At 39.7% G+C, this 21266-nt stretch overlaps 1 protein-coding gene and 1 long non-coding RNA gene across 4 annotated transcripts in view; one reads left to right on the forward strand and one right to left on the reverse strand.

Moving 5' to 3' along the window:
- Positions 1-11131, reverse strand: part of LOC150054317 (uncharacterized) — an 11961-nt gene extending 830 nt beyond the window's left edge. The window contains exons 1-3 of one of the 3 annotated variants that reach the window (XR_016537852.1): positions 11051-11131; positions 9827-9941; positions 7887-7937 (exon numbers count right to left, since the gene is read on the reverse strand). This is a non-coding gene — a long non-coding RNA (uncharacterized LOC150054317). Of the gene's footprint in view, positions 1-7718; positions 7938-9826; positions 9981-10717; positions 10932-11050 lie in introns of those variants that run through there. The other 2 variants (XR_016537854.1, XR_016537853.1) reach the window with 2 other exon arrangements.
- The window catches only part of Lrmda (leucine rich melanocyte differentiation associated), a 999007-nt gene that overhangs the window by 518049 nt on the left and 459692 nt on the right, over positions 1-21266 (forward strand). The window lies entirely within an intron of this gene.

Here is a 21266-nt window from a genome sequence, read left to right on the forward strand (position 1 = left end):
CAAAGCTTGGGATTGGGGATTGGGGCTGATGGGAGAAGATGGACCTGAGCAGGGATGGGACTTGGAAGAATATGGCCATAGAGGACTATGGGCTTTATGGGTTTTCTTATGGTCCTCAGCCAGCCTGACCACAGCTCATATGAACAACTAGTGCAAGAACCTACTGTGTTAAACCTTCTATAATAACTAATGAAATAATTAAGCTTTCTGTTTGCTCAGTATTTTGAAATTTCAAATAATGTTTTTTTGTTGGCTTGTTTTCATTTTTGTTGTTTTGGTCTGCCTTGGGGTATGAATTCTGGGCCTGAATACTGACCATAATTTTCTTTTGCTGAAGGCTAGCTCTCTGCTACTTGAGCCATAGAACTACTTGTGGCTTTTTCTAAGTAGTTTATTACTTTACAGCTGTAGCTGGTGGCTTCAAACCGTGATCCTCAGATCTCAGCCTCCTGATTAGCTAGGCTTCAGGCATGAGCCACCAGCATCCAGCCTTGTCACATCTGCTAAACAGAGATACTGGTAAAAGGAAAAAAATTCCTATAGGAAAATTTACTTTCTCCTTCAGACATTTTTTTCTCTTTGTTAGGGTGGCTTTAAACAGTCTCCCTATTTGCTGCCTTGTCTCTCTCTTGCCTCACTAGCAGTAAAGCAAAGTGATTATGGAGCCTTCCCTCAGTCAAGGTGTTAAGGGTTTATGTCATGCTTGCCTGAGATGGCTAATGGACTTGGTTTCAATGAGTTTCCCACCATCTGATCCTAAAGTGGAGGCCTTGAGTGAAGCTTTTATCACTCTTTCACCAGCCTCATCAAGAACTTCCTCTTCCTCTCTGGAAATTGTATTTCATGTGGTGTATTTCTAATCCAAGTGTGACATCAATCAGCAATCTAGGGTAGGCCTGCTGTCCTCCTGGAGAATTTTACAAGCAGAGATGGAGTTTCTTATTCTGGCTCGCTCCAGTCCTCCTGGATGCTTGGAAAATTACTCAAAAGGCAATTTCCTCCCTCCCATCTTTTATGATGTTCTTTTGATTGCTACTTAGAATTATTAGGTTTTCCAAGTTATTATCTTAATAAAGGCATTCCTTTCTGGGCTGGGCTTGACCTGGGAGTTGAGTTTGGGAATCTGCTTCTTCTCATAACTATTGTAAAGTTAGAACTTGCAGAAAACAGATCAAAATGGGAACCTTTCAAAGGTTATCTCTTGCCAGGGATATCCCTGTTGTGGAAAGGGAGGCATTAACAGGACATTCCTGTTATTCAAGTAGAGTCAGCCTGTGCAGTGTACACTGGTGTCATATTTATTTTTCAGAGAGCTTTCCAAATGGTCAGGTTTCCATATTTTGCATGTCAAAGAAATAAGACTTTTTTTTTTCCTAGTGGTACTGGGGCTTGAACTTAGGGCCTGGGTGCTTTTTTTTTTTTTTTTTTTTTTAGCACACAGCTAGCCTTCTACTACTTTAACCACAGCTCCACTTCTGGAATTTTGGTAATTAGTAGAGATATGAGTCCTGCCCAGCTGGCTTTGAACTTCATTCCTTAGATCTCTGTCTCCCAAATAGCTAGGATGACAGATGTGAGCCACTGACATCTAGCTAAAGAAATAATTTTTGACATTTTGCTTTTTAATTTATAAGTACAGCACATCTTCTAAAAACATTTTATTGTAAACGTGATACACAGAGTGATTACAGTTATAGAAAAATAAGACATTTTTAACTACCAACACTAGAGGAGTACCAGCTGTCAGGGATGGGAATGGAGATCTGACTCGTATATAGCACTACATTGTTTTCTGAATGTCACACAAGTCTGTCACTTCTATGTGCTGGAATCCCAGCTATGTAGGGCTGTGACAAATATGGTATTTGTTGGACAAGGGTCCATCCAAGAACAAGGATCTAAAGTCATAAGCTGATCCGAATGCAAGAAAACTGAAGTCTGAGTTTTAAAGTGTAATGGGTTTTGTTTTTAAACAAATAGTTTTATTTTGTTGAATAGTTTTGCTTTTGTTTCTGTATTGGGGCTTGAATTAAGGGCCTGGGTACTATGACTTGGTTATCAGAGATAGCACGCTACCAGTAAAGCCACAGCTCCACTTCTTGCTGGTTAATGGAAGTTAAGAATCTCATGGATTTCCCTCGCTGGGCTGGATTTAAACCATGATCCTCGGATCTCAGCCTCTTAGGTAACTAGGATTATTGCTGTGCGCCACCAGTGCCTGGCTTAAACAGTTTGTAAAGGATGAGATTTTTTTTTTTTAAATCTTCCTTTCCCCAAATAAAAACTATGTACTGTTTTCTTCTATTGGGTCTAACAATGGAATGTGTTTCCACATTCTTCCTTACTCTTGTAGACGGCTGATATTAAAATTTAGGCTAACTACTTTCCCTTTTGGTTGTTTAAATTCATCCACAAAATTTGTGAGGTGGGGGTGGGGGGAGAAACAAAACATAAACCCTTCTTAGCAACTGTGATGGAATTGCAGCTGTCTGAGATTTTTTTTTTTTTACTCTTATCTTCCCTTTCTTTAAGAAAAGAGTCATTTCAGAGGCAGTCATGACAGCTCTGTCATTTCACTCACACCTCTAAATTTCTCTTTCTGTTGTCAGTCAGCAGACAGCAGTCTCGGGATCTGATGGGTCTGAATGATGTCCAAATACATGATTGGAGAGAGGCCTGGAGCAGCACGTCAGAAGCCATCATCTTCTGCCTTTATTCTTAGAAGAACTGTCAGGACTTTCTGAAGTTCTCCAGTGCCAGTCTCCTCTTTCCCTGCTGCCATCTGCAGCCCATGCCAGTAGGCACATGAAGGGTGGGGCTAGGGCTTCTGTGAACATAATTTTCCAGAAATCTCCATTGAATTGCATTGAATTCCTCTGGCTCCAGTGTTACACAGGAAAAATTATTGAGAGTAAGTCTTTTTAGATGGAACTTCTTTGACAACAACAATAATACAGTCATCAACAACTTCTTACATGTATGAATTCTTAAGATCTAGGCTTTCTTTTTCTTTTTGTGGATCATGGAGCTTGAACTTGGCCTGAGCTCTTCAGCTCAAGGCCCTACTCCTAGACCTGGGTGTTGTCCCTGAGCATTTCAGCTCATGGCTACTGCCCTATCCTTGAGCCAAGCCCCACTTCCCCTTTTCTAGAGGTTAATTGGAGATAAGAGTCTCAGGTCCTTTTGTGCCTGGGCTGGCTTTGAACCTTGATCCTCAGATATCAGCTTCATGAATAGCTAGGGTTACAGGCATGAACCACTGGCACCTGGCAGGGTTTAGGCTTTGACCTAGGTGTTTTATAGGTATTATCCATTCATTTTCTTTTGTTTTTCTTTTCTTTCTTTTTGTTAGTCCTGGGCTTGAACTCAAGGCCTGTGTACTGTCCTTGCACTTTCTCAATATCAGCACTCTACCACAGCACCATTTCTGGCTTTTTTTGAGTATATGGTACCAAGGAATTGAACCCAGGTCTTCATGCATGCTAGGCAAGCATTCTACCACTAGGCCAAACTCTCAGCCTCCATTCATTCATTCATTCATTCATTCTCTAACAGCCTGCATAGGTACTATTTTCCATCCCAGTTTGATGATAAAAGGCCAGAAGCTCAAGACCATTTAATAACCTGAGTCACTCACCAGGCAGCCAGGAAGTGACAGAACTGGCTTCCTACTCAGGTCTGTACATAAACTATTGGCCCAGAGCATTAAGGCACAAGCCATTTGTATGTGCCCCAAGTGCCTTTTTGTACTGTGCAAGGAAGCCTTAAAACCATGATGACCTGGGAGGTTAGGGAGGCCTTTGTACTCCCGATGAAGAAGAGTCACTACAGTATCATGCCTGAGAACGGTGGGGGAGGAGTGAGACCTATTTTGCACATGCAAGATAGGGTTCCAGAGTTGACAACAAATTAAATTCAGAGTCTTCAAAGAGAACATGGATATGTAGGCTTGGTATGGAAGGCATAACAGAGCATAACTTACCCACTGGAACTGTGTATTCCTGATAGGGCTCAATACTTCCTTTTGTTTTGTTTTGTTTTGTTGCCTATCCTGGGCTTGAGCTCAGGGCCTGAGCACTGTCCTTGGACTTTCTCAAGGCTTGAGCTCTATCACTTGAGCCTCAGCACCACTTCTGGCTTTTTTCTAGGTATGTGGTAGCAAGGAATCAAACCTGGGTCTTTGTGCACGATAGGTGAGCACTCCACCATTCGGCTAAACTCCCAGCCCACTTTCTTGTTTTTTGATAAATCTTAGGACAACACATTTTAAATATTTAAGGGAACCAATTCTGTATGTTCTTTTATCTGCAGTAATGGATAAAATAATTTCTAAATAATTTCTCCTGAAGGTGACTAGCACATTCCTTATCCATAATTGTGTCCTGATCCCACCTAATATCCCTGAAGCCACTGTGGAGGGAAGCTTAAGAGATGCCTGGGTAATCAGACCTCTGCCCCAGATTTAGAGCTGTTCAGACCTGGAGCTTTCAGAGGCTGTGCTACCCAGCCAGGGGACATGCTCAATGTTGATACCTCATAAAATGCAGGTGGAAGGCTTTGGTTTCTAGAATTAGATGATTGGCTGTGAATCCTGGTTCTGACTCTCAGTACCTATGTGACCTCCAGAGAAGTTGCTAAACCTCTGTGTGCCTTTGTTTTTTTGTTAGTAAAATGAGATACCAAGTCACCTAACTCAAAGATGCTTGCGTTTGATCATCCTGGTTGTAGCTGACATTGTCCTAACCTTTATTGAGAGCTTTTCCTGTATGAACTTGTTGAATTCTCATAAAAACTCAACAAGTTAAGTATCATTTCCTTCTCACTTTTTAGATAGGAAACATATGTTACAGACAGTTTAAATAACTTATTCAAGGGCAATAAGTGGTAAGGACTGGAACAGAGATTTCATATGAAGTATATCATGCTTCTAGCCAACATCCTGTAACCTATAATTTAATACCTGTAACATGGGACAGAGTGAGAACTCACTAAATACTGACTGCCACAAGTAATTGCAGAATTATTATGATGATGGTGGCGATGATGATAATGGATGCAGGGTGCCATGTTAGTGAACCCAATATGTTCACTTGAACATTTTAAAACCATTGAGGAACACAGATGCTTAAATAAGTAATAACCACTAAGGATATACACCAAGGCTGTACAGGCTATGATGGAGGATGCTATGGAAGGATTAATCATTTTGAGAACTTTTGGTCTTGTCTAATATTATGCTAAGCCTTTGGGGGGGATGTTACTTCATTAAATTCTGCCTGGTAGAGTCCACTGTTGTCCCATTTTATAGATGCTTAGAACTAGACAAGGAAGTAACTTGTCCCAGAGCCATACAGTGAAGTCAGTATTTCTGTAATAGTTACCCAGTTTTGCTCATGGAGGATTCTGGACTCTCAGTCATAGTTCCACTTATCTTAGTTGTGTCTAAGAACTTTTTCATTCTTTCTTGAAGGATTAAGATAAGGATGGCCAGTAGATACTATGTTATCATATCCCTTCTAAGTTACAACATATACAACTTTGCCAAACAGGATGGGCAGCATGGTTTGTGTGGAGTGATTTGCCTTGAAACTTTGGAATAGATCATGACAGGATTTTCCTCTCACCTTTTCATTTGATTCTCAGTGCAATACTGCATTGGATACACTGTTGCTGTGGCCATCCATGACAACTGTTTGTGGCACTTGCTCTTTGCTTTGAATCTTGGACTGTGAACTGTTTACTTAAGTACTTTATTTACATATTCTGTGTGTTTGTTCCATTCCATGGGTAATATATTATGCTTCTCCAACCAGAAATTTTTAGAACTCTTTTAGAATAGAAGCTATATCTTTTTAATGTTGCTTACTGTCCATTGTAGGCTCATGAACATACCATGTCTTCTCAACCAAGTGATATTTTTTATTTCTTTGTTTACTCCACATTTAATCCATCAAAATCTGCTGCCATTTCTAATTCTCAAATACTTCTTGAACCTCCTCAAAAATCCCCTTGGGCCATCACCTCAGGAACATCTTACTGGGACCACTATAGTAGCTTTGCTGAGCTCTTTTCTTTTGCTTCCTCTCATTTCTATTCAGTGAATGGCAGCCAAAGCTGGCTTTTAAATTGTCATTTAGATCACGTCAGACCACTGTTTAAATCCTTACAACAGTTATCTGTTGGCTGTAGTATAAATGGAAGTTTTTCCCATGGCCTACGAAGTCCAGTATGACCTGTCCCTGCTAACCTCTACTACCTTAGCTGCTGGCCTCTTCACATTCCAGTCACTCTAGTCTTTGCCTGTCTCTCAAACTGAGCATGCATGTACACACACCCCCACACCCTCCATGCATATACATATATATGTTTCTTGTTATAGAATATTGTACAAGGTATTTTTTGTAAAAAATACTCTTAGTTAAGTTAGATTCTATTATTTAAATTTCAGTTCAGATGTTATTCTTTGCAAATGGTAACTAATAGAGGATTCATTCCTAACTGGTTAATTCTATTCATTATTGTTTTCTTTGGAGTATCTATATTTTTTAAAAGTATGTCTTAGTCATGTGTGTATATGTATCTTATACTCTTAGAAGAAGCTCATGAGACAGGGGCTTCTTCTATCTCTCTGATCTTATACATGGCACATGTAGCAGAATGTTTGGACCATAAATGCCAGTTAACAAATAATAATTAAAATTTCTTAAATAATTTCCATCAGCTAATCCTTGTTCTAATATTTTCCATGTATGAACCTACTTAGTTTTCATAATGATTCTAGGCTGTAGATATGATCATGGTTCCTGTTTTATAGGTGCTGAAACTAAAGCACAGTGGGTTGATGTACTGGTTCAGGGTCATGTGCCCAGGAAGTGTAAATCCTGGGCTCAAGGCCAGGCAGTGGTTCTTCTGAAGAGCATGTGTTTGTAATCACCATTGTACTTTGCCCTTCTGGTACACACTGAATGAATACTTGTTGGATGGATTAATGACTGGAAGATGCCCTATAAAGCCTTGTTGGGAGAACACAATTATCACTTACTATGAGATAGCTTTTGCCTGGACATTTCCACGCCCCCCCCCCCACAGTGTAGAAGGCAAGGTGTACCTCTTCCTAGATAAGTTTTACTTACCACTACAGTTTCTATTTATACTTTATATTTGATAGACCCTCTAGCTTGGTAATCCTTTTCCTTCTCTTTTTATAAAGAGAAAAGAATTGTGGGAAATATTTTGTTTTTCCTGGGAGCCAGGCTATATATTTACTTCAAGTTTTATTAAATGAGTTATAAATTTTCCCAGCAATTTACTCATAGCTCAAGAGGTTTAATTTGCATGTGTTGCCTTTTACAATATGCTTTTCGTAATGTTGCAGATGCTTCTCCCTAGCTTCAGTAAACAACAGGCACTCAGCCAGATTTTTGACTGAACACGTGCCAGGCCTGGGAAACACAAGTTAACTCTGTGATGACTGGGGCACATGTCCTGCTCTGTCTAGAGCAGAGATTCAGGTGGAATCTCTGAGGGGAAGGAGCAAAGATTTTTCTGAATATCCTTTTTTTGGGGGGGGGACATCTAAAATATCTTTCACCCACAAAATGAATCAACAAATAGACATTTATGCCTATATATCCAGATTGCACTTGGTCTTTTTTAAGAGTGTATGTTGGCATAATTACAAAATGTCTTTCTTAGGCCTCCTAGATCCCCCAGGGAGGTGAAAGTCATTTCACTCTTCAGAGAGTGGGGATCTGTGATTAAGCAGCCATTTTAATTTTTGAGAGAGAGAATATTGGTTTGAAAACTCATTTCTGAGGTCACTCCATTGGGTTTGAATTCTGGCTCTGCCACTTATTAGCTTTATGACATTAGATAAGGTTCCAAACCTCTGTGTGCCTCAGTTTCTGTGGTTATCAGGTCTCTGCCAGGTAGATGTGCTGGAAAGATTAAATAGAATACTATATTTAGTACAACATGATCATAAATGAACAGATAAATAGCAAAAGCTTCTTGTTCTAGGATCTTCTTATTCCAGTGAGCAATACTCAGAGGGGTTAGCTTGTCTGGGGAAGATTTCCTGTTAAGTTTCCCCTCTTGGGTACTGGGACAAGGGACAGATGGAATCTCTATTCCAACTCAATTGTTCAGCTTCAGGCAACAAGAAAAAAATCAAAGTTAACTCTGACTTAATAGTGTAGAGACTTCATAAGAGAAAAATAAGTAGATAGTGCAACATTAGGGTGATAGTTTGCTGGTATCATAATGGACCTTGGGTTCCTAACTTTGTGCCTCTGATGATCTTAGCATGCTTTTTTATAATTTAAGATGGTGGGGTTTGTGTTCTTGTCACCATGTTTATTCTCAGAACCTAGGAGGAGAAAAAGGAGAAGGAGGGAACCAAAAGTAGGCTCATTTTCTTTTAATGACAGTTCCATTGTACCCCATGTAGGACAACCCTTTGAATTTCAGGGGACAGATTATTCACAGAGTCACAACTGAAAGTATATGATTGTTCGGTATGGCAGCCATGAGTAAGATACAAGTTTAAGCTCTGTTAGGAAAGAGATACAGAGCATGAGGTATTAAAATATGTACTATTAGGGAGTTGTTATTTCTGTTCCAAGTTTTTTGTTTGTTCATTTGTTTGAAACTGAAGGAATTTCTAGGTACATAAAGTTTTCTTAAAGTTTGTTTCATTGACAGTTTTAGGTGGCACAAAGCAATGTTTATTTAAATAGCCTTGTAGTTATCTCTGACATATATCAAAATTATAACTAGCATATCAGACTTAGCATTTCACAGATATCCTGTGGTGGTGTGGTGGTTTTCTTTAAGTGTGAGTGCAAATGCATCAGTGAAAAAAATTAAGCAGATAGCTGGGCACTGGTAGCATATACCTATAAGCCTCGTTATTTAGGAGGCTGAAGTCTCAGGATTATGGTTTGAAGGAATCCTGGGCTGAAAAGTCTGTGAGACTCTTATCTCTGATTAACCAGCAAAACATTAAAAATGGAGGTTTGGCTCAAGCAGTAGAGTACCATCCTTGAACAAAACCACTGTGGGACAACACCCAAGCCTGACTTCAAGTCCCAGTATAGTACACAAAATGTTTAAGTACATAGGTTTGACAGAGACATTTGAATCTCCAATCTGTAATCTAGTGGCCAAATGTTCTTGACCTTCACATTCTTGAACTTTATAACATGATATTAAAATTACTGAAATTATCGAAGGGTTAGTACATCTAAAACTGTTAGAATCATGGCAGACATATGATTAGTCATCCATAAATCTGTCATTGCTGTTGTTGCTGCAGTTATTATTGTTGTTTATAATACTAGTATTTATTATAATATAAAATTATAAGAGATAGAATTTGGGGAGAGTAGAAATGATGAGGGTATACATGTGACTAAAAATAAGAAACATTGGTTTAGAGGAATAAGACTGGCAGCTAAGCAGGGCCAGTTATATGCACAATAATAAACAATAATCATATTAACAGTTAAAATTAGTGTTTTGTAATTCATATATGGGTTCATATATGATAAGAACACTGGTTCCAGTTTATTGACCATTTACTGTATGCCAGAAACCATGAGATTTGATTTAAATATATCATTAATTTCTTCTCAATACCACAGATGAGTATTCTTTATACTGTATAGATGGAGAATTTAGCCAAGGATAGGTTAATTATTCACTGTCCCATGTCAGTGTAAGAACATCACCAAAACCCCTGCTGATAAAAGTATGTCTTTGTCTCCATTTACTGCTCTTTGTCCCCATTCCCATTTGGATGCCCAGTCCTCCATTAACAGCTCACCTCTAAGATCCTCTGATTCCTCTTTCTGTCCATGTTCCTTCCCACATGTGCAAATGTGCCTGCTACTTCTTGGCCTCTCCCCGCTGTCACAGTGACCTGTATAGCTTCCATGTTCCTATAAGACACAGCAGGTGACAGCTTCTAGTCTAATGAACTAAAATATGAAAATGGACATTAATGGACTAATGTCTTACCTCTCTCTGGGTCATTCATTTTAGACTGTGCTAGTTGACTAGGGACTTTGGTTTTATTTTCTCAAAAACTTTAGTCTCTTTTTAAAAAAACAGATTTTATTTTTAAGGGAACCAGTTTTAGGATGAAAGCAAAACCAAGCTGAAGATATAGAGATTTCCCCAGCAGCTCTTATGCCCACATAATACTTATTTCACCCCACAATCAGCAAGGACTTGAGGTTTTCACTCCAGGAAATAACTAATGGTGTAGATTAAAAGTAGGAAACATAGCAAGGCATTGATGGCTCAACCCTGCAATCATTGTTGCTTAGGAGCCTGAGATTTGAAGATCACAGTTCAAAGCTAGCCTGGTCAGGAAATTGCATGTCTTGTTTCCAGTTAACCATCAAAAAGCTAGAAGTGGAGGTGTGGCTCAAATTGTAGAGTTCCAGCCTTGAGCAAAAAACCATAGGGACAGCATTTTAGGCACTGAATTTAAGCCTAGTACAAACAAAACAAAACAAAAACTAAAGTCAGGAAATAGCTCAGCAGCCCCTGGGCCTGTCCTGACGAAAATGGACACACAGCTGTGACAGAAGGGACTGAGCGCACTGCTGAGTGATCACTCCAGGCCCTGTGGCTCCCTCTTCAGCTCCAGCTCTGTGTCTGGCACATGGTGTACATTCAGTCAATATTACTGAGAATGTGAATCACTTACCAGAGGCCTTCCAGATGGGAAGGGAACACAAGGCCCCTTAAGGAATGAGGCAATGAATTACAGTGGGTAAGGTTTGGTTGGCCTTGTGGACTTGATAGATTTCTTTTTATTATTATTATTATTTAGACTATAATGGCCTGTCTTGCAGGTCAGCTTGTTGTCATCAAGGGACCCTGTATGTCTCTGGCTAAGTGTGAACTGAGTACATTCATCTTCCTCTATCTTTGGAGCTAGAGGCTCAATGTGTTACTCTTGTGATGTCATAAAGCAGCTGATGTCTTAGTACACCCTACAAGAATTATTTTCTCTTTTTACCCTTCCTACAAATTGTACCTTATGATCCATTGAATTTCACTTTCCTATTTTTCCAGCATTTCTCATTTTCTGCCCTTATTTTATCCTCTCTCTCAGACCATTGAGGGAAAGAAGAAATGTTGCTTAGCAACCAGTATGGAACTAGTCAATACCTTCCCTAATATTAACCCTTGGATAACAGGAAACACAGTAGTCATGTTATATCACTTCTCCTTAGTATGGTTTAAATGATGAGTTCACAAAAGTCAGCAATTCAGTTTTCATACTGTAATTACAAACATCAAGGATCATAGAAGGTAGTTACAAATGTCAGTAAGTCTTAATGGTCTAGGTCATAGTAATTATGCCTTTAAAGTGGATCACTTTTAGATTCTTAATTTAGATATGTTTATGATTGTTTTAGCTTGCACTTAACCTTCTGAACACAATAGTTGTTTGTCTCCACAGTCTTTATGGTATGTGCTGATGTGTTCTGTGGACATGGAAGTTCATCCATTTTGGCAGCAGCAGATCTATTTTTCAGGATTGTATCATTTGTTTAATATCCACTGAACTCGTGCGTGCCAGATTCATGGAAGCACAGGGAGCAGGCTTGGGTTCATCCTGGCATATTTCTTGTCATCTGAGACTCTTTCTCTTCAAATGACAGAGTCATGTTGGGTTTCCAGATGCAGTAACACTCTTCGTCTGGAATGCTTTCTTTCTCTTTGACAATAATCTCCTCTCAGGTTCTCTCTAGATTTTTAGGAAGTGAATAACACTAGGCCTGCTTCACCCAGGAGTGTAGCTGTATACATACAAAATTTGGAAGTTTTAAATTTACCCTTCCAAAAATTAGAATATTTTAGGGAAAATGAGGGAAGAAGTGACACTATTCAAAAAGAAATGTACTCATTACCCGACTTAACCGTAAACCTTCTGTATATCACCTTTGTAACAATTTAAAAAAATAAAAGTAGTGTGTTTGTGAAACTGGTGTTTGGTATGTGTCTTCTCATATATGTGTCTCCTTTTGTGCTACAGATAATTTGTCCAGTCTCCCCTTCTATCTAGCACCCTTGCCAGTCAGTGTCACCTCCAATTAAGGGGACAGAGAGTTGATCTTTCCTTTTCCTTAGGGCATTATTGACTTTACTGAGGGCTTTCTCCGAGCAGAATGTCCCTGAGCTCAGTTGAATTTATTGTAGCATTCCGGAGAGAGAGAAGGCTGAATTAACTTTTGAGCCAATTAGAAGGTGGGATTCAAATTGCCTTAGCTTACTTAGCTGAAGGCAAGTGATTCCCATCTCATATTCTTTCCTGGGTAACCTACTGCGTCCTGTGCGTGACCATTCTCAGACCTGTATTGCTTTGCATTGTGCCTCCAGCTGGTCCTCGTGTTCCTGGGTTTCCCAGGTTCCTCTGCTGTTGTTACTGAGTTGCAGTGGATTTTTCCTTAGTTAGCCTGAGTAACCAGTATTTCACAACTCTTGAATTTGGTTTCTTGTCAATGGGTTGTTCCATTTAGTGAAAGGAAGTATCCACGATGACTAGACTCTATAAAGCGAGCTAACCAGCATGCTAGTTTTAACATTTAGGAACTCATTTGCTATCTACAAGGCCCTGCTAACTCAGGACTCATGGGGGAGTTAGACAGATGTCTCCAAAAGGGTTGAAGAATGGTGAGGAGATAATACCATACAGAACTTACTTTCCTTACTTCATTCTGAAGAAAAAGAAGAGGGACCACAAAGACATAGGACTGTGCATGACACAATTCTATCAACTTCCACAAGTGATCACATGCAAAATTTCTAGGAAGGTTCCTCGAATACCTTAACTTTTATCTTCCAGAAGCCTTGCAAGGCAGTGATTTATCTTCCTGTTCTATGGGTAAGAAAATTGGGTTTCCATGAGGGTAAGCATCTTGATCAGGAGAAATCTCCCTGGAGGAGGTAGGATCTAGCTGCAGAGGGTACCTACCTTTCTACCATGAACTTTCTCCACTAGTCATTCTGCCCCCTGTGCCAGATGGCTTCCACTTGAAGGCAGGAAAGAGTAGGGTTGTGGTGCCCTGTCTAAATGGGAGCCTTGTGGGAACGTGTCCATTGACAGGTGGCCCATTGAGAAAGCATTTACTCACCTAGTCTGTATCACTGATCAGCTGAAGCTGTGGCAGCCACAATGGGAGGAAAGAGGACCCAAATTAAAAATTTCAGACCTATCTCATTAAGTCTTTATCTCTCATTTACTGCTTTGTTGCAAATTTTCTTGACTTTTATCTTGAGTTGTGAAACAATGATCCTGATTTCATTTTGGGAGGCTGAATTATTTGGGATTGTGCCCCCTCCTTTCCCTTCTTCATCTGGCTTCAGTAGTGACATGTTAGAGGCATGTATTGATGATAAGTAATTTTCCCTTGTTTATACCTTGCTTACCATGTATCCTGAGAAAACAGCCTTGTAGCTGCCACTTACAGAGCTGCCCCTTGCTGCTGGCAGGTGAAGGGTGTGACAGCTAGAGTATGACCCCAAGATCCCATAGGGGTAAAGGTAGAGCAATTGTCACAGAAAGAAGAAATGGAGATGCCCTGAACTCTGCTCAGGTGGGAGGTGGACAGAGATGCAGAGGGGGTGGAGGCATAACATAGCATTTCCCACATCCATCCCTCTGTCCCCCACCAGCTGCTATGCTGACTTTAATTATACCCTCTCTGCACCCACATTGTTATCAAAAACATTTCTGCCCCATTTTCTTTCACTTCCTATTTCTTCTGCTCCCATTTTATTTCCAAAGAAATTTCTGCTGCCTTATTACCCAGAGTCTAGGCTTCTTCTTAAGGGATTGTAGGGTTTGCGCTGTGTCTGTGACTGAATTTGGAGCCAACTCAATTGTCTGCCTCCAAAAGCTTTGGAAGATAATTAGTTTCTACAAGAGGATATCTAGGTTAGTCCTATATTGGTGACCATCCAAAAGTACAGAGATTATAGAAGTATAATTAAGGAAGATATTATGTTTATTAACCCTGCGTAGACATAATGTATATATCAAAGCATTTTCATTTATCCAAAGTTAATTTGTATTTAGCAGCTGTAGGTTTAAAAATGCAGTGTATGTATATGTGTATACATGTATATATAAACACATAGTCATGCATCATGTATTATTCATCCTTTATCAGTATAATGCAATACCTGAGATAAAAGTTGCTTATGAAGAGAAAAAGTTTAGTTGCCTTGCAGCTCTACTAATTCTACTCCTGATCAGATGTACCTATCATTTTAGGCTTCTAGTGATAGTTCTGAGTAACAATGGTGGGAAATATAGAATAGAGCAACAGATTTTACAAGGGATAATGGTTGTGTAGGGGATAGTTTGTGTAAATTGGCTGTATAATGTTCTCATAATGACAAAATTAGCTATTGATGCACTTTGCAGCATGTATTCTCATTACTAGGTGATACATGCCTATAGATATTATGAGTAAACTTTTTCATACATGTCTGTATACACACACACACATATGTACCTATCTCCAGTTTATTTTTAGTTTTCCTAAATTAACTGCCAGTTATATTTAGAAGTTATGCACCTAAAAGTGTTAGCAAGAAGACAGTCAGGAGTGGCTGTGTGGCCAGAGAAAGTTGATATCTGAGTTTCCTGAGGAATCTACCCTGCAGGGATATCCAGTCCAGACTAGAACTCAGACCTTAGCAGAACTTCCCTGATGGAACCAGGTTTGCAGATAAATAATGAGTACTCGTGGCTATGGAGCTGTCAACTTCTTAGGTCTGTTTCCTCCCAGGGAGTTTTTTCAGGCCTATGGAGGGAAGCAGCCTTGTGCTGGTCATGGTCCAAGGACGATGCAGGACAGGGACAGGAAGGTGGACCTTCTTTATCTCTTTTGTCTGTGGCACTGTTTGTAGGATGAAAGGAATGTACCATCAGACAGGATGAGACCATTTCCACAACCCAGCCTTTTAAAGGGTTCAGGGCATGCCAGTCAAATGACTCTTTCGTGGGATGACCTGAAAATGAAGGCCACATTCTCAGATCCTGGGGATTCACTTTTGCTTTTGGAAACTTGGCTTCAGTAAGAGCTGCCACACTTTGCCTTTTCAAGCCCTAATTTGACAGGAGTGGGCTCAAGGATGTAGGGTGGTAGATTTCTTCTTTACCTACTGCTCAGAAAATATTTGTAGTGGACCTCAGCTCTTCAGAGTTTCCAGTCCAATGCCTGAGAATCTTGATGTGTTTGAATAGTGAAGATGAAGATGTTTCCAGTTATTTGTACTACTGTAAGTTATTTGTGTACGTAATTACCTGGGATTAAACTACTTGTCAAATGGAGAGCAGTTTGGTAGTGGTCTTGGAGGAAGGACTGTCTTGTTGGAGTAAGGAGGTGATGGTTGACTGAACCTTTATTTTTCCTTGGCAATAAGGGAGAATTCTGAAGAAGAGTAGAAAAATGGAACGTGCAGTAGGAAAAGTAATGTTAGAAAAATCAAAGAGAAAGTAAGAATGTCTCAAAGTCCCAACCATAGTAGCCAGCATAATTCAAGTTTTACTAATCAGAATAACAGTTTAGGTTAGTATAAGCAGAGTGAAATGTTTGTATATCTGCAAGATCATAGTGGATAAGACTCTAGGTACAGCTGTGTCACAAGCTGAAACACATTTGTGTTCATCTCTCACCCTCCTCCTTAGCTCTAATTCCTACCTATCAGTTACTCTCAGGCAAGTGTACACCTCACGGAGGCACCTCTGTGTAAGGCTCCTCTATGTTTCCTAGCCAATATAAGTGATATCCTCTTATTGATGGTTCCAGATTTCCTCTTATTGCTGGTTGCAAATTCTTTCCTACAGGTTCTGATTGGGTGACATACCTATCAGTCTTAATGATCTGAAAGATCTCATGCACTTATTGGCCAGTTGATTACATGTCTGTTTGGTGTATAGAGGTGTGTTAGAGGAAGTCCCTCTCACTCATTTCATAAGAAATTTGTATGCACGTTGGGCAGATAAAGACTTGCCAAAGATGTGTTAAAGGTGGAAGAGATCCCAAGACATCTGTTGACATGATTGCCCTGAGAATGGAAACCCAGGCCTGTCCAGACTTAAGAATGAAGCTGAGGTGATAGAAGGGCTCTTGTAGAGGGAGAACTTGGGCAGAATGTTTTCTAGATGGATTTTAAAATGTTCTAGGAGAATTAAAAATACATATTTAGACCCCTTCATTTGGATGTACTATTTTATAACCCCTATTATTTATTATTTGGAACTATTATTTTCAAGAACCTGAATGTTGGTAAACAGTGTCATGAGTTAGAGATATTTTGATTAAATGATTTAGCAAACACTAGTGATTAAGACAGATACTTAAGCTAAGGATTTTACCTTCTGTCTGAGCTATCTGTGGTAAAACAACTGACATTCTTTAAATTCTTTTTCTCTGATGAAAAAGAAGTGTTTTCTTCCTCTAAGACCAACTTACTCAAGCCATGTCCCCAGGAATACCAAGGTTGACTAGTTGTTTCACAAGAAAAGAAAATAGTGTGCCCTGATGAAATTTGAAGAAGTTATATGTCCTTTCTCTTGAGAATAGAGAGATTGGCATTTATCATTCATATTGTCATGTGAAGGGTCCTAAGATGTTTGACAGTAAGACAATTTAGATATTATTAAAGCTAGTAGTTTCTGTGAATATCAAGTGCTTTCTTTAAATTATTTTGTACAGTACTGGGGCTTAAACTCTCAGCTTTGCCTTTTTTCCTAGTTTGTTCCCTTGGGGATGGCATTCTAATACTTGAACCATACTTCCACATTAGGCTTTTTGCTGATTTGTAGGAGTTAAGAAGAGCCTCATAGATTTTTCTGTCTGAGCTGCTTTGAACTGTGATCCTCAGATCTCAACTTCCTGAGTATTTAGAATTACAGAAATGAACTACTAGACCCTGCTCAATAAATGCTTTTCTTATGACACAGGTATAGTATGTGAGGCACTTTACAAAAAGATATCTGGAATAAATGGATTGTTATTCACTCGTCCATGTAGAACCATCCAGAAAGGCCAGAGCATGATCTAAGCACCTGTCTGCACAGCTAGGTCTCTTGAGTAGTTTCTTCAACACTTTCCCACAGTCACCATAATGAAATTCCTGGAATGTGGATAACATCATTTTCTATGGCTTTTGCTTCTTTTTGCAGCCAGGTCAGAAAGTCGCTGCAGTAAATAAGGGCCTTTGGGGACTCAGAAGATTTGTTTCTATTGGTCAGTCATAAGTCTTGAACTCTGTCCCTGAGCTCTTCAGCTCAAGGCTACTGCCCTACCCCTTGAACCCCAGTGCCACTTCCAGTTTTCTGATGGTTAATTGGAGTTAAGAGTCTCAGGGAATTTAGTGTCTGGGCTGACTTTGAACTGCAGTCCTCAGATCTCAGACTCCTGAGTAGCTATGATTACAGGCATGAGCCACTGAGCCCTACACCATGGTCACCTTTTGTTGGCATGTTTCAAAGCATATTTAGAGGATTCTTGGATACAGCAATTATCACATGAAGAAAATTTACCTCATTTTAATTCTTTTAAATCTCAGTTTGAAGCTGATTAAGTCCTTATATGTCTTACGTGTTTGTATGTAGTGGTACTATGGCTTGAACTCAGCCCCTTAGCTTTATCATTCAAGACTGACACAATGCCACTTGAGCCACAGCTTTACTTCTGGCTTTTTGGTAGTTAACTGAAGATAGCAGCTCACCATCTTTCCCACCTGGACTGGCTTCAGACCAAGCTTTTTAGTTCTCAGCCTCCTGAGTAGCTGGGATTGCAGATATGAACCACTGACACTTTGCTCTTTAGCATATCTATTATATGTAGATTTTATTTTTTAACTGTGAGAGAGCTTCCCTCAGGCTTATTTAAGCCTCTCATTGTTTATTATAGCTAAATAAAATAATACTTTATTTTTCACTATGCATAGTTTTTTTTATAGTTAGAGTTTATAGAAATGAGTCAGTTTACAGCTGTGATTGTCCTAGTGATATTTGGAACTAGGTTTCTTTATTGACAGTCCCGTGTATTTTAAGTTATTCAGTAGCATCCCTGACCTCTACCCATTGAACCCCTCAACCAATCTAAACCAAAACTGTGACCAATCAAAAAGCTGGTTCTCGTCACTGTGAAATGAAAGATGGCATCAAACAGTGTAAACTGTAGGTTTAAAACACAAAGAAATAAGAATGGTTACAGTATAAAAGCATAGGAGTTGTATGAATTGTAAAGATGACTGGTTCGAGCCATGTGGTCTGTTTCGTGGTTCAGACTGCTACTGATGAATCCAAATTGAGTCCCTTCAGCCAAGCTCCTCACTGTTTCTCCTTTTCAGATAGTCAGTATGTGTGTACATAAGTGAAAAGCTAAGCTTCCTGTGGTTAGTTGAATGATCGCTAGTTAGGTCTTGCAATCTAACTAACTAGAATCTCACAGATGAATTCTACACAGAAGAATCCACTTCAACCCTATAACAAATGCTAAGTCATAAGGAATTAAGAAAAGTACACTTAGTCAGTTTCCATCATTCAGGAATCATTGTGTGCTTCTGAGACTTTAATATATGGTGTAACACAGAACTGGTGAATGAGCAGGACTCTAATATTCATTCAGCATTTGTACTGGTGAGAATTTCAGGATACTTTGCATTTGTTGGCTATAGGTTATATGTGCTTCATTTAAAAACAGCTTTGATCACTAATGAACTCCTTATTGATGTTTGCTCTGTACCATGAGGCAGGATGATTCCTCTTTTGCCACAGTGTCTTTGCCACTTTCAGTGAAACAAAATGTGGATAAAATATGGTCTGTGGCTTTAAATCTGTGTTTAAATCTGTTAGCCAGGCGTGGTAGCCCACACCCGTAATCCTAGCTACTCAGGAGGCTGAGATCTGAGGATCAAGGTTCAAAGCCGCTAGGGCACAAAAGGACCTGAGACTCTTATCTCCAATTAATACCCAGAAAAAGGAAGTGGGGCTTGGCTCAAGGGTAGGGTGGTAACCTTGAGCTGAAGAGCTTATGGACAGCACCCAGGGCAAGCTCAAAGCCCATGACCCACAAAAAAAATCTGTTAATTTTTTTTAATAGAGACACAGGCCCCTGGCTTATGAAAGCACAGTTTCAGTGCTTGCCATGAAAGCATGAGATCTAGGAGAAGTTGCTTTTGCTTTTCTACTCAATGTCTTTTTAACTCCTTCAGTTTCCTCAACCTTAGGAGAAGTGAGTTCAAGTAGGAGTAACTAGGCTATTTCCTATTTGGCTTGGGGTTGACATGTTCCCCCATGTGCTTCACTCCTTTCTCATTTCTGTCCTTCCTACAAGGAGCAATAGTGGCTTACAAGTTTAGCAGTATCAATAATTCTAGAATAATGATAAAATACCACTTATTTATTATTCCAGCAGAGCAGTCACAGTGAACTCAGTTGAAATGTTAATTAGACCCTGTTACCTCTTTGCTAAAACTTTTCTTCAATACCAAGTCCTGCCAAAATCCAGGGAGCTAGCACCCTTTGTCTGGCCACACCTTGCCCTTATCTTTCCTCTTGTTCTTGGCTCCCTCCCTGCTAACATCCTCCAGCTTGCATGTCCTCAAAAGTTCTTTGGACTTAGATGGATGTCTTTGCCCTTGATCTTCCTCCTTTCTCCATTACTAGTGTATGGGAGGGAAGCTCTCTTTCCTCTTATAGATCTTTGAAGCTCTATCCTAGTTCTAGATGTGGTGATTACACCTATAAATCTTAGCTAATTAAGAGGCTGACATCAGGAAGATTGTGGTTCAAAGCCAGCTCATATAAAAATTGAGTACCTATCTCACTGAATAAGTTAGGTAGGGTGGCAGTGTGTTATCCCATCGATGCAGGAGGCCATAGGTAGGAGGATTGAAGCCTGAGGCTCCAGCAAAGGTGTTAAGAGATCCTGCCTGAAAAATATGTGAAAAGCAAGAAAAGATTGGAGCTGAGTTTCAAGTTGTAGAATGCCTGCTTGGGAAGTGTAATGCCCTCAGTTCAGGCTTTAGTACCACCAAATAATAATAGTGACAACAATAGTAATAATGCTTTTCTGTAAGTATACCCATCTTACTTTTAACTCTTAAGAAGAGAGTGAAATGTTGATGGAGAAAAAAGAGGCTTGTGTGTTCCTGAGGTCTCCATGTCGTCTCCTACCTCTTTGCTAAAAGTAAGCTCTCCTTCCTACTATGGACCCCTCTGCTGCCTTACTGTGTTCCACAGCCATGCCACCCTCTGGTATTCCAAGACACCTGCATTTCCTATGTTTATCCTTCCCCCAAAACCCTGCTTCACAGGACTGAGGTCCTAATCTGCTCTACTGATTGAGATACACCTCTTGCCTGACTCAAGGGAGTGCTTGATAAACATAAGTGAATCAATACTTGGATGTTACTTTTTCTACCAGCAGAATATGATGTTGTGGGTTCTGTTCTTCTCTGTGAGGTAAGCTGCGAAAATATTTACACCCCACCTTTATAAATGACAAATGTTGAGACCCAAAGATTTGCAGGAATGTGGTAGAGCTTAAACAGACAGGGCAAGAAAGGTGTGTTCTCTATGCTGGTTGCCTTTGACATATGACATCCCTTGACTAAGGTTTCTAGAATAAGACCAATTGCATGCAATGAACAGACCAGAGCTTTCTACCTGGGCCATAAGTATCTAGGTGAATTCTCCATTTCTCCTAAGACCCCTACACCTTGGCCACAGGTTCCTCCCTGACCTGCTACCTTCCTCTGGCTTTCTATATAATTAGCCTGCAGGCCTTTGACCCTGCTGTTATGACTGGTGAGTTGTTATCCATTACAGCTGTTCACTACAACAGGCAACAAAAATGAAATATTTTAGATGAATCATCTGGCCTAATTTAGAAGGGCTCTGTAGAACTAGGGCCTTTGATTTATCAGGCAAAGCTATCTGTTCTCAGAGTAATCCACATACGGACTTATTTATTATCTAGAATCTGTTTTTAATTCTGGAGATTGTTTACCTAAATTGCTATGAGTCAGATTCCAGGACAGATTTCTGCTTAGCATTTAATTTTAGATACTTGCCATGGTGGACAGTAAAAAATGGGTTTCCAGAATTTGTAGTATCATTATGAATCTTATCTCCTGGCAGCCCCTACCAGCAGTTTGTCTTTGAAATCTCCTTGGTACTTGTTAACCCTGCTCTGCTGTGAAGGAGATATAGTTTATTT

Source organism: Megascapheus bottae, chromosome 15, assembly GCF_031878675.1.
Source record: "Megascapheus bottae isolate mThoBot1 chromosome 15, mThoBot2.hap1, whole genome shotgun sequence".
Lineage (NCBI taxonomy): Eukaryota > Metazoa > Chordata > Mammalia > Rodentia > Geomyidae > Megascapheus > Megascapheus bottae.